The 13,886-nt window shown below is 40.5% G+C and overlaps 1 protein-coding gene across 3 annotated transcripts in view; it reads right to left on the bottom strand.

Annotated features, from left to right (window-relative positions):
• The window catches only part of LOC123788369 (collagen alpha-4(VI) chain-like), a 123,409-nt gene extending 113,590 nt beyond the window's left edge, over nucleotides 1-9,819 (bottom strand). For all 3 annotated transcript variants that reach the window (XM_045791731.2, XM_045791730.2, XM_087870197.1), the window contains exons 1-2: nucleotides 9,630-9,819; nucleotides 8,120-8,201 (exon numbers count right to left, since the gene is read on the bottom strand). The gene's annotated coding sequence lies outside the window, so the exon portion shown is untranslated. The remainder of the gene's footprint in view (nucleotides 1-8,119; nucleotides 8,202-9,629) is intronic.
• Nucleotides 9,820-13,886: the final 4,067 nt, after the last annotated feature.

Here is a 13,886-nt window from a genome sequence, read left to right as displayed (position 1 = left end):
CTCTCTCTTTTTTTTTCTTTTCCTCTTGGTTTCAGGTCTCTTCTGATGTCTTTAGTGTATATTTCTCTGCAGTCATTGTTACCTGTTCAGCATTTTGTTCTCTCATTCATCCATTCTTCTCTCGAAAAAATAACAAAATTGAAAAAATGACCTCAAAAAAATAGAACAAGAGGCAGTACTGACTGCCAGGGACCTAATCGATACGGAACATAGTAAGATGTCAGAACTACAGTTCAGAATAATGATTATAAAGATACTAGCTGGGCTTGAAAAAAGCATAGAAGACACTAGAGATTCCCTTTCTGGAGAAATAAAATCTAACCAAGTCAAAATCAAAAAGACTATTAATGAGGTGCAATAAAAACTGGAGGCTCTAAGTGCTAGGATAAATGAGGCAGAAGAGAGAATTAGTGATATAGAAGACCAAATGATGGAGAATAAGGAAGCTGAGAAAAAGAGAGATAAACAACTACTGGAACACGAGGGGGAGAATCCGAGAGATAAGTGATACCATAAAGCAGAACAATATTAGAATTGGGATCCCAGAAGAAGAAGAAAGAGAGAGGGGGCCAGAAGGTATTTGGAGCAAATTATAGTGGAGAACTTCCCTAATTCGGGAAGGAAACAGGCATCAAAATCCAGGAGGCTCGGAGAACCCCCCTCAAAATCAATAAAAATAGGTCAACACCCTGGCATATAATAGTGAAACTTACAAATCTCAGAGACAAAGAGAAAATCCTGAAAGCAGCTTGAGACAAAAAGTCTGTACGCTACAATGGCAGAAACATTAGATTGGCAGAAGACCTATCCACAGAGACCTGGCAGGCCAGAAAGGACTGGCAAAAAATATTCAGGGTACTAAACAAGAAAAATATGCATCCAAGAATACTTTATCCTGCTAGGATGTCATTCAAAATAGAGGGAGAGATAAAAAGCTTCCAGGACAAACAGAAACTAAAAGAATGTGTGATTAACAAACCAGCCCTACAAGAAATATTGAAAGGGGTCCTCTAAGGCCCAGAAGTAACATAGGCCAGAAAGAAACAGAGACAATATACAGTCACAGTCACCTTACAGGCAAGACAATGGCACTAAGTTCATACCTTTAAATCGTCACTCTGAATGTAAATGGGCTAAATGCCCCAATCAAAAGACACAGGGTATCAGATTGGATAAAAAAAGCAAGACTCATAGATATGCTGTCTGCAAGAGACTCATTTTAGACCCAAAGACACCTCCAGATTGAAAATGAGGGGGTGGAAAACCATTTATCATGCTAATGGACATCAAAAGAAAGCTGGGGTGGAAATCCTTATGTCAGACAAATTAGATTTTAAACCAAAGACTGTAATAAGACATGAAGAAGGACACTCTATCATAATTAAAGGGCTTATCCAACAAGAAGATCTAACAATTGTAAATATTTAAGCCCCTAACATGGGAGCACCCAATTATATAAGCCAATTAATAACAAAATCAAAGAAACACACCAATAATAATACAATAATACTAGGGGACTTTAACACCACCCTCACTGCAATGGACAGATCATCTAAGCAAAAGATCAACAAGGAATAAAGGACTTTAATGACACAGTGGACCAGATGGACTTCACAGATATATTCAGAACATTCCATCCCGGAGCAACAGAATACACATTCTTCTCTAGTGCACATGGAACATTCTCCAGAATAGATCACATCCTGGGTCACAAATCAGGTCTCAACCGGTACCAAAAGATTGGGATCATTCCCTGCATATTTTTGGACCACAATGCTTTGAAACTTGAACCCAATCACAAGACGAAATTTGGAAAGAACTCATATACATAGAGGTTAAAGGGCATCCTACCAAAGAATGAATGGGTCAACCAGGAAATTAAAGAAGATTTTTAAAAATTCATGGAAACAAATGAAAATGAAATCTTTGGGTTCAAAATCTTTGGGTTGCAGCAAAAGTGGTCCTAAGAGGGAAGTATATACCACTACAAGCCTTTCTCAAGAAACAATAAAGGTCTCAAAACTTAACCTTAAACCTGAAGGAGCTGGAAAAAGAACAGCAAATAAAACGTAACCCAGCAGGAGAAGAGAAATAATAAAGATTAGAACAGAAATCAATGAGTTAGAAACCAAAAGAACAGTAGAACAGATCAACAAAACTAGGAGCTGTTTCTTTGAAAGAATTCATAAGACCGATAAATCCCTGGAGAGACTTATCCAAAAGAAAAAAGAAAGGACCCAAATAAATAAAATCATGAATGAAAGACGAGAGATCACAACCAACACCAAAGAAATACAAACAAGTATAAGAACATATTATGAGCAACTATATGCCAACAAATTAGACAACCTGGTAGAGATGGATGCATTCCTAGAAACGTATAAATTACCAAAACTGAAACAGGAAGAATAGAAAACCTGAACAGACCCATAACCAGCAAGGAAACTGAAGCAGTAATCAAACATCTCCCAACAAACAAGAGCCCAGGGCCAGATGGCTTCCCAGGGGAATTCTACCAAACATTTAAAGAAGCACTAATACCTATTCTTCTGAAGCTGTTTCAAAAACTAGAAATGGAAGGAAAACTTCCAAACTCTTTCTATGAGGCCAGCATTACCTTGATCCCCAAACCAGACAAAGACCCCACCAAAAAGGAGAATTACAGACCAATATCTCTGATGAACATGGATGCTAAAATTCTCACCAAAATACGAGCCGATAGGATCCAACAGTACATTAAAAGGATTATTCACCACAACCAAGTGAGATTTATTCCTGGGCTGCAAGGATGGGTCAAGATCCACAAACCAATCAATGTGATACACTACATAAATAAAACAAAGGACAAGAACCATATAATCCTCTCAATAGATGCAGAAAAACATTTGACAAAGTACAGCATCCCTTCTTGATTAAAATTCTTCACAGTGTAGGGATACAGGGAACATACCTCAATATCATAAAAGCCATCTATGAAAAACCCACAGTGAATACCATTCTCAATGGGGAAAAACAGAGCTTTCCCCCTAAGGTCAGGAACACAGCAGGGATGTCCACCATCACCACTGCTGTTCAACATAGTACTAGAAGTCCTAGCCTCAGCAATCAGACGACAAAAAGAAATAAAAGGCATCTGAGTTGGCAAAGAAACCAAACTCTCACTCTTTGCAGACATGATACTCTATGTGGAAAAGCCAAAAGACTTCACCCCAAAACTGCTAGAACTTATACAGGAATTCAGCAGAGTGGCAGGATATAAAATCGATGCACAGAAATCAGTTGGATTTCTATACACCAACAATGAGACAGAAGATAGAGAAATTAAGGAGTCGATCCCATTTACAATTGCACCAAAAACCATAAGATACCTAGGAATAAATCTGAGCAAGGAGGCAAAGCATCTGTACTCAGAAAACTATAGAACATTCATGAAAGAAATTGAGGAAGACACAAAGAAATGGAAAAACATTCCAGGCTCATGGATTAGAAGAACAAATATTGTGAAAATGTCTATGCTACCTAGAGCAATCTATAATTCACTGCAATCCCTATCAAAATACCATCAATATTTTTTCACAGAAATGGGTCAAATAATCCTAAAATTTGTACTGAACCAGAAAAGACCCTGGATAGCCAAAGGAATGTTGAAAGACAAAACCGAAACTGGTGGCATCACAATTCTAGACTTCAAGCTCTATTACAAAGCTGTAATCATCAAGACAGTATGGTACTGGCACAAAAACACACATAGAACATTGGAACAGAGTAGAGAACTCAGAAATGGACTTTCAACTGTTATGATCAACTAATCTTCAACAAAGCAGGAAAGAATATCCAATGGAAAAAAGACAGTCTCTTCAATAAATGGTTTTGGGAAAATTGGACAGCCACATGCAGAAGAATCAAACTGGACCATTTTCTTGCACCATATACAAAAATAGACTCAAAATGAATGAAAGACCTCAATGTGAGACAGGAATCCATCAAAATCCTTGAGGAGAACACAGGCTGCAACCTCTTTGACCTCAGCCACAGCAACTTCTTCCTAGATATATTGCCAAAGACAAGGGAAACAAGGGCAAAAATGAACTATTGGGACTTCATCAAGATAAAAAGGTTTTGCACAGCAAAGGAAACAGTCAACAAAACCAAAAGACAACCAACAGAATGGGAGATGATATTTGCAAATGACATATCAGATAAAGGGCTTGTATCCAAAATCTATAAAGAATTTATCAAACTCAACACCCAAGGAATAAATAATCCAGTCAAGAAATGGGCAAAAGACATGAAGAGACATTTCTGCAAAGAAGACATCCAAATGGCCAACAGACACATGCAAAAGTGCTCAACATCACTCGGCATGAGGGAAATACAAATCAAAACCACAATGAGATACCATCTCACACCAGTCAGAATGGCTAAAATTAACAAATCAGGAAATGACAGATATTGGTGAGGATTCAGAGAAAGGGGAACCCTTCTACACTATTGGTGGGAATGTAAGCTGGTGCAGCCACTCTGGAAAACAGTATGGAGGTTCCTCAAAAAGTTGAAAATAGAGCTACCCTATGACCCATCAATTGCACTACTGGGTATTTACCCCAAAGATACAAATGTAGTAATCCAAAGGAGGACCTGTACCCCAATGTTTATAGCAGCAATGTCCACAATAGCCAAACTATGGAAAGAGCCCAGATGTCCACTGACAGATGAATGGATAAAGATGTAGTATATAAGACGTAGTGAAGAGAAGGGCCATATGCACCCCAATGTTCATAGCAGCATTGCCCACAATAGCTAAATTGTGGAAGGAGCCGAGATGGCCTTCAACAGATGACTGGATTAAGAAGATGTGGTCCATATATACAATGGAATATTACTCAGCCATCAGAAAGAACGAGTTCTCAACATTTGTAGCAACATGGATGGGACTGAAGGAGATTATGCTAAGTGAAGTAAGTCAAGCAGAGAAAGACAATTATCATATGGTTTCACTCATTTATGGAACATAAGAAATAGCAGGAAGATCGGTAGGAGAAGGAAGGGAAGAATGAAGGTGGGGTAAACAGAAGGGGGAATGAACCACGAGAGACTATGGACTCTGGGAAACAAACTGAGGGCTTCAGAGGGGAGGGGGTAGGGGGACTGGGATAGGCCGGTGATGAGTATTAAGGAGGGCACAAATTGCATGGTACACTGGGTGTTATACGCAAATAATGAATCATGGAACACTACATCAAAAACTAAGGATAAACTGTATGGTGAGTAACATAACATAATAAAAAATTATTATTTAAAAAAAAGATGTGGTATATATATACAATGGAATATTATGCAGCCATCAGTGAAAAATGAAATCTTGCCATTTGCAATGACGTGGATGGAACTACAGGGCATTATGCTAAGGGAAATAAGTCAATCAGAGAAAGATAATTATCATATGATCTTACTGATATGTGGAATTTGAGAAACAAGGCAGAGGATCATAGAGGAAGAGAGGAAAAAATGAAGCAAGATGAAACCAGAGAGGGAGACAAACCATAAGAATCTCTTAATCATAGGAAATAAACTGAGGGTTGCTGGAGTGGAGGGGGGTGGGAGGGTTGGGGTGGCTGGGTGATGAACACTGGGGAGGGTATGTGTTGTAGGGAACACTGTGTATTGTGTAAGACTGATGAATCACAGACCTGTACCCTTGAAACAAATAATACATTATATGCTAATTAAAAAAAAAAAGAAGTGTATAACATCCAGCCTGTGGCAGAATCTCAGATGTAAGCCACCCCTCACAAGCCCTTCATGGGTAAGAAAGAGCAAGAGGGGAAATTATTCAAGAAATGTCATCTGTGATTCATAATGCCTTTGTGAAGTCTTTAGAAGAAAGATGTTAGCAACCAAGAAGAGGGGATGATTGTCAACTCAGTGAGCCAATATGAGACCCTATTTAGAAGAACATGTATGTATTGGTGTATAAACTAGCTTCCATTGGTAACATCAGACTTGTCTCCCTCTCAAATTCCTCTTTTAAATTTTTTTAAAGATAGATTTATTTATTTATTTATTTATTTATTTATTTATTTATTTGAGAGAGAGAGCATGAGTGGAGGGGTGGGGTAGATGGATAGGGAGAAGCAGACTCCCCACTGAGCAGGGAGCCCAATGCAGGACTCAATCCCAGGACCCTGGGATCATGACCTGAGCAGAAGACAGACACAACTGACTGAGCCACCCATGTTCCCCTCAAATTCCTCTTCATCTGGAAGCTGGAAGGGATAGGCAGGACCACAGTTTTGTTCCCCAAACCCACTCCCTACAAACAGAGACATAAAAGCCTTCTTCATTTTGGGCCATAGAGAAAGGCATCAGAATTTTTGGATTCCCAGAGAACTGGAGAGTCCCAATTATCACCAAAATGTTGGCTGAGTATTCACAGTGGGGATAGCACTTCACTGGCTTCTTGGAATCCAAACTAATCCCAAAAGCTAAGTTCCTTGGAGAAATAAGATCTCTGCACCCATAACAAAGAGCAGACAGGAAAGGACTGAGAAACCAAACATAAAAAAATAACCAAACTTCGTATAGTCAAAGCCTGGACTTTTGGTCATTCATGTAATATCATCATTTTTAAAACTATATCCAGAATATTCAGTAATTCTGTTACACAATTTCATCAGGCTACAGGACAAGAGACCCAAACCCACTGTAGGAGAAAGAGAATTTCCTTTGTGTCTTTATCTGCTAAAGTCATATATTTAATGTTTATTTAGATAGAACTTGTGCAAGAACTTCCTCAAAAAAAAAAGTTCAATTTTCATCTTATGCCTAGTTCATTACAAGATCAAGAGATCATAGTAAGAAGATCAATGATCCCAAAGTTAGCCATAAATTCAATCTCCAATGACAAACCTAGCTTTCAACTTTAAGGGATAAATACTGTTGTCTATAATAAATACTTTAACAAATGTAGTTCCTCATAACACAAACTAATGATCTCAAGGTTACTAATCAATGGTCTTTCCAAGGTTTATATTAAGTAAACTTTTGACTATTACAGGAAACTCTCCCTCTCAAGAAAACTGGCTTAGCCTGAAAATCAACTTTATGATGACATGATACAGGTTAAAAACATGTTGAACCCCATTTTGTTGCAACTTCTGTATAAATCTTCTCTAATCTTCATCATCTATGTAAAGCAGTGCTTTGCATTTTCAAAGCACTTACTATTCTTTCAAATTTACTGCTATGGAAATTATCAAACTTAATTTTAATCAAGACTGATTCAAGTAAGTCAAGCAGAGAAAGGCAATTATCATATGGTTTCACTCATACGTGGAACATAAGCAGTAGCACAGAGGACCATAGGGGAAGGGAAGGAATTCTGATGGGGGAGAAATCAGAGACAGAGATGAACCATGAGAGACTATGGACCCCAGGAAACAAACTGAGGGTTTCAGAGGGCAGGGGGTGGGGAATGGGGAAACAGGGTGATGGGTATTAAAGAAGGCACATGTTGTGATGGGCACTGGATGTTATACACAACTAATGAATCGATCACTACATCAAAAACTAATGATGTACTACTATACAGTGGATGACTGAACATAATAAAAAAAAGGAAAAAAAAATACTGATTCAAAGATATTCTGGCTTAATTCCTACACAAGCCAGATAAAGCACAGTAAGTTTTCCCATATCCTGAGTGTGATGTGGTTGGTAAATCTTTAAAATGCTTCCCCATGTGGCACGTAGATTTTGGTTTTCATCAATGCCCTAAGAAAAGTGGATTGCCCTAATCTGGATGGTCAGTAGCATTTAATCAAAAGGCCACACCCCGGAGATGGCTACAATCAGCTCTTTAGCCATCCTTGTCTCCAGCCAACACCAGCTATTTCGTTAATTAGCATGACCACTGGAAATGGATTCTTTGGTAAAATTAGTGATGTTCTAGATACGTACATTGTCCGCTTATACTATGGATGCTCCCCATCATTATACAAACAGGATATAAGAATTTAACAAGCCCAGTATATTTTTGGAAATGTTGCCTGAGACTTGATTCTCAAAAGTCCTGGTCTCCAGCCCCTGATTTGAAAGGATTCTTGGTTCCCTTGCTTACCTAAACGATGAGCCAAACTGTGCCCCTGGAACACTGTCACATTGGAGAGACTTTCTTTCATGCGAGGTGCTATCATGAGCTCCTGCAAAAGAAAGAACCAGCACTTTCTCGATCTGCCAAACAGGTGGTCTGTAATTCTAATTCTAATCCTAACCCTACTCTGCCTGTTTGTTTCTGCTTAAATATAAATGTCTGACTGGATAAATGTAACCTGAAACTTGCTCTCTTCTGACTTAATATAAAGACCTGTATCTAGAATTACAGCTCCAGCTTCGAACTATTGGACACTACAGATATTAACCAAAAACTAAAACAAAGTAAAAACAAAGGGCCTCATAATTGTGAACAACCATGTGCACTCAAGTCAAGTTGTAATACTGAGACATCTACCTTTATTTTGTTGATCGGTTTTTCTCTGCTTAGCTCTAACAGGAATTTAAAGAGCTTATAATAAGATGGTATCTCAAATAACAAACAGAAAACAAACAGAAGGAGACCAAGTACAAAAAAATAAGAAAGGAAGAAAATGAACCACAAACTCTGGGCTGAAGAAAGGAAAAACAATTGAGCACAGGACTTAGCACTGAGCTTCCTAACAGGGCAAGAGTTGCGTGACTGGTCTGGAACGGTGCCTCAAAACAATCCTGGTCCCCAGTTTGGAGTGATGCTCCAAACAGTATGACACCATGAGCCTTGTCATGTTCATGACCTTCATCCTGAATTGTTCACCTCAGCTCTTCTAGGGCTCGTCCTCCCACTTGGCATCTGATAAATGTAACTCTTAGCCCTTCGACTTATTTCCTATTTACTGCCTCGGCTTACTCCTCAGAACTAAAAACGCTCAGTATGCTTTGCCAAAACATAATTTGAAGGTTATCATAATCCTCCCATGAATAGATAACAAGCACACTCCGCGTTTTATTCAATTCATTAACGTGCAAACTAGCAGAAAGACAAAGCCAGTTCCACGAAGGTATGAGAAATTTTGTTTATATAGTCAGCAGAGAAAATCAATGCTAAAATAAGAGTGCCGAGTCAGATACAATGCTGATTCATGCCCCCTGAGGTGATAAAACCTTAATGTCTGAGTTATCTTCTCTACTGGACAAGAAAAAAAAGTCCCTTCTTAGTTTAATGCAACTTAATCTCTAACTTTTCTAAAGTGTAAAATAAATGGGATCTAGTCAATTTGTGAATAGCAAATCAAACAAAGTTATATTTCCTGAGATTCAGAAGACCCTGAGGCAGGCTTAGAAAATGCTCTAGTGTGGCAATTAGAATGTCAAGCAATCACCTTTTTCACTTTATTCCCAAGTTTTGGATAACTCTCCTGAACACATTCTTTTTCCTTAATGTCGATCAACAAGTGGCCTGTTCTCCCTCTGAGGGCACTACCAGAAGCAACCCCCACCCTCCCACTTGCACTCGTGCCCATGACCTTGGCACCCATTACAGCTGGGGCAGAGCCATGAGGTTGGCTCTAGCTGTCCTGATAGACCTTTTATATTACCTTTCCTTGATCAACAGTAGAATGCCAGTTCATGGGTGAAGCAAAAAGTTTCCAGACCCTGCAGCCCAAAGGCTTTCAAACTTGAATAATTATAAAATCCTCTGGGGGTTTCTGATCCCATTAACTCGGAGTGCAGTTCAGGTATTTTTAACAATCATCCTCAAGTGACTCTCGCCTTTCCACTTCCCACCTCCGCCTCTCTGCTAATTCATTTACTTCCCGTGTTGGCTCATGGGAATTTGCGGGAGGATAAATGATTTACAAATGTATACAGGCTGTTAGTCTGTGCTTCCCCACCTTCCACCTTGGTAGGAGAGATCTGCGCTAAGATTCTTTGCTCCCTCCTCCAGGCAACCTCGAAAACTCATCAAAAATCCTTTGTTTCAGCACAACAGAAGATTCAGATGGGTGTTTACAGGAAGATATGACAGAGGCCATTATTTGGGCTGAGAAAGGAGGGAGAAATGCCCTTGATACTGGGCCCTTGGAGTGGGGTTTAGGGGCCCCACGCAGGACAGACCCTGGGCCCACATGCCCACTGAGCACCAATAGATGAGGGCCCATACAGGGTTGTGAGATGGAGCCCCGCATTGGGCTCTGTGCTCAGCTGTGGAGTCTGTCCCACTCTCTGTTACTCTCCCCTCCCCCCACCCCCACTCCCTCTCTCTCTCAAAAGAATTAATTAATTAAATCTTTTTAAAAATCTGAAAAACAGACAAGCTTGGGGTGCCTGGGTGGCTCAGTTGGTTAAGCATCTGCCTTCGGCTCGGGTCATGATCTCAGGGTCCTGGGATCTAGCCCCGAGTTGGCATTGGGCTTGGCATTGAGCTCCCTGCTCAGCCAGGAGCCTGCTTCTCCCTCTCCCTCTGTGTCTCCCCCCACCCCCACTTGTGTACTCTCTTTCTCTCCCCCTCAAATAAATAAAATCTTAAAAAAAAAATACAGACAAGCCTAAAGAAAAAATAAACATCATCTGTAACACAACCCATTGCTCAGAAATAACCTCAGGGATCCTTTCTAAAAAGGAAAATGTGCCTTGCTTTGTCCTTTGAAGGTTGTTTTCCTTCTTGTGTTTGGAAGTGGTGTGAGATGAGCTCGGTGCTCCCCAGAGAAAGAAAAAGAACTCCTGCTCAGTGGGCATAGAAGACACGGGTTGATCATGTGACCACCAGCAGCTGAGCTCATCTCTCTGATCTACACGGCATAGGCCACGGGCAGCATGTTCTTGTCAGGTCTTTCTGAATCCAAAGGATAAAAGCTGAACTTCAGCAAAATTTAGCCTCTGGCTCCAGCTTCTGAACACAATGCTAGAGATGTCAGTTACTCCACAAAGCTCATTTAAAAGCAGGAATGAAGGAGTTGACTGCCAGAGGAAAGAGGAAAAATCTGCTTCCCCATCTATCTGATCAGGGCTTAGACCAGAAGTCAGGCTGCCAGGCACGTTTACAGCCCATGGACAATGGTCCAGACACACTCCTGGCAGAGACGTGCACCTGGGGTCTGTGTTCTGCCTGAGTGGTTTCCTTTTTTCTAATCTGGAGAGAGGTAAGTATCTTAGTTAAAGCAGAGCCTTTCACACAGCAACTTGGAGGCAGGCGATTAATTTGGAAGGCGAGGCCAGGAAGCAGGAAAGAGGAAGGCAGGGAGGAAGGATAGGCAGACCAGAGGCTGTGTTATTGAACCAAGCGAGGGCTTGCTCCTGCTGCAGCCTCCTGGGAAGCAAACCACGCTGAATGCCTCTGTTTCCTGTCAGCTAGGGGTTGTGCCCAAGGCTGTCAACGTCAACCGAGCTCACTAAAAGGCCCCATGCCCCCGCCCCCGCGCCTTAGCAGAGAAAGCCCTGGATTAGAGAGAAGGAAGGTGCAGGGGCACACGCTTGAGGGGTGAGTCATCAGGGTCCAGACTGGCGGTCAGGGTGGTCAGACTTCTTTCACAATGGCTGCTTTCCATAATGTGAGCCTCCCAAGTGAACTGTGTAGAAGCTACGTGGCCTTTTATGACATCGCCTCGGAAATCACATACCATCACGGAGCAATCACAACCTCTCCAGATTCAGAGGGAGGGGATACTGCTGAATGGGAGGGTGCATCAAAGAATGTGCAGACGTGTAAAACTTCCACAAAGATGTCATCTGGTGGCATGCAAAAAACATCCACCTAACTCATATACTTGGCTGGTGGGAAAGCAAATCAACAGAAGTCCCATAAAAACTAATTTGGAAATATTTATCGAAATTACAAATGCATATGCTCTTTGAGCAATTACACTTCCGGGAATTTATTTTCCAGATGCGGCCAACTCAAATCACTGCAAGTCATCTTCAGTATTTCAGGATTATTAAAGATGTAGGGCCAGGGTTTCCACTATAAAAAATAAAAATCTGGGTGCATTTTCTCCATTTAAGGCAACTACAACATTATTAAGTATATTAGATAATCCTAATTATTACTTGGCCTCCAATGTGACCAGCATGCTTCCTGCTTTCTATCCATTATTTCTAATCCTTTGTACAACTCTCAAAGGTTAATTATTTCTATTTCTCTGGAGGTTTGGAAAAATGTGACTGGCCCAAGACCACACAGCTGGTTAAGCAAGGGACATAAAATTCAGATCCAGTTCTGCCTGGTTCCATATCCCAATCTCCAGCTCACAGTAGCATAATTCAGTCTTTAAAGTACATGCTTTCATTTGAGAGACTCTAGTCTTTTTGTGTTCCCAAACCACTACACAATATAAGAATATTTCAATACAGTTGTTTGCTGTCAGAAGTAACATATAAAGATAATTCCATCTAATTCTTTGAAGGAGAAAGACTATGAGATTAATGTTTGTACTAAAAATTTTTCCTTAGAAATGGAAATTATGATTGCAGTATACAAGTAGAAAAAGTGTCAGTTTGCATATCTTGTTAAGAAATTCCCAGAAATTGAATCTTAGCACAGTTTTCTCTCTTCTCTACTTTTGCCAACATTGTGTGAGGACAGCTGAAGATTTGAGAAGAACAGAGGTTAACGGGAATCAATAATGGCTGTTTGTTGCCCAAACTAAAGAGCAGGCACAGATAATGAGCAAAAATGCTTTGCCTTAGTAAGTTGGCCAACATCTTCACCATTCCCCGATTCCTCACAAGAGTCACTGAAAGGAGCTGTCCAGGGAAGGGGCTGCCTCCTCCCAGCATTTTACACACACTCATATACATACACAAATGCACACATCTACACATTTTGCACCTGAAATTTCCCCCTTGTTTTTCACTGAAATATAAATGCACAAAAAATTCTCCAACTTAGTAAACTTTCCTAGTTTTCTGAGCTAAGTGGGTCACTCCCTTGCTCAGACATTTAGAATAGCTCCATAGGGGTGCCTGGGTGGCTCAGCCCTTAAATGTCTGCCTTCGGCTTGGGTCATGATCCTGGGGTCCTGGGATCAAGCCACGCGTCAGGCTTCCTGTTTGGTGGGAAGCCTGCTTCTCCCTCTCCCACTCCCCTTGCTTGTGTTCGCTCTCTCACCGTCTCTCTGTCAAATAAATAAATAAAATCTTTAATAAAAAAAAAGAACAGTTCCATATTGCTCATTGCAATTAAATCCACACTCCTTTCATCAGCAAATTTAAAAAGTACTGTATTCCAAAAAATAGAGAAGGAAGGAAAACTTCTAAAGTCCTCCTACAAGGCCAGCATTACTCTGATACTAAGACCAGACAAAGACACTACAGAAGAAGGAGAAGGAGACGAAGGAGAAGAACGGAGCTACATGACAATATCTCTAATAAACACAGACGCCAAAACCCTCAACAAAATATTAGGAAGCCAAATTCAACAATACATTATAAAAATTAGTCACCACAGGGGCGCCTGGGTGGCGCAGTCGTTAAGCGTCTGCCTTCGGCTCAGGGCGTGATCCTAGAGTTCTGGGATCGAGCCCCACATCAGGCTCTTCGGCTGGGCCTGCTTCTTCCTCTCCCACTCCCCCTGCTTGTGTTCCCTCTCTCGCTGGCTGTCTCTCTCTCTGTCAAATGAATAAATAAAATCTTTAAAAAGAAAAAAATTAGTCACCACAATCAAATGAGATTTATTCCAGGGATGCAACAGTGGTTCAATCACAAATCAATCAATGTGACATATTACATTAATAAAAGGGAGGATAAAAACCTTATGAGAATCTGAACAGATACAGAAAAAAGCACTTGACAAAATACAACATCCAGCCATGATAAAAACTCTCAACAAAGTGGGTTTAGAGGGAACACACCTCAAA

The sequence above is a fragment of the Ursus americanus genome, chromosome 20, assembly GCF_024610735.1.
Source record: "Ursus americanus isolate L20-20 chromosome 20, mUrsAme1.1.p, whole genome shotgun sequence".
In the NCBI taxonomy this organism is placed as follows: domain Eukaryota; kingdom Metazoa; phylum Chordata; class Mammalia; order Carnivora; family Ursidae; genus Ursus; species Ursus americanus.
Note: the sequence above shows the minus strand (reverse complement) of the source record. Positions and strands in the feature narration are given on the sequence as shown.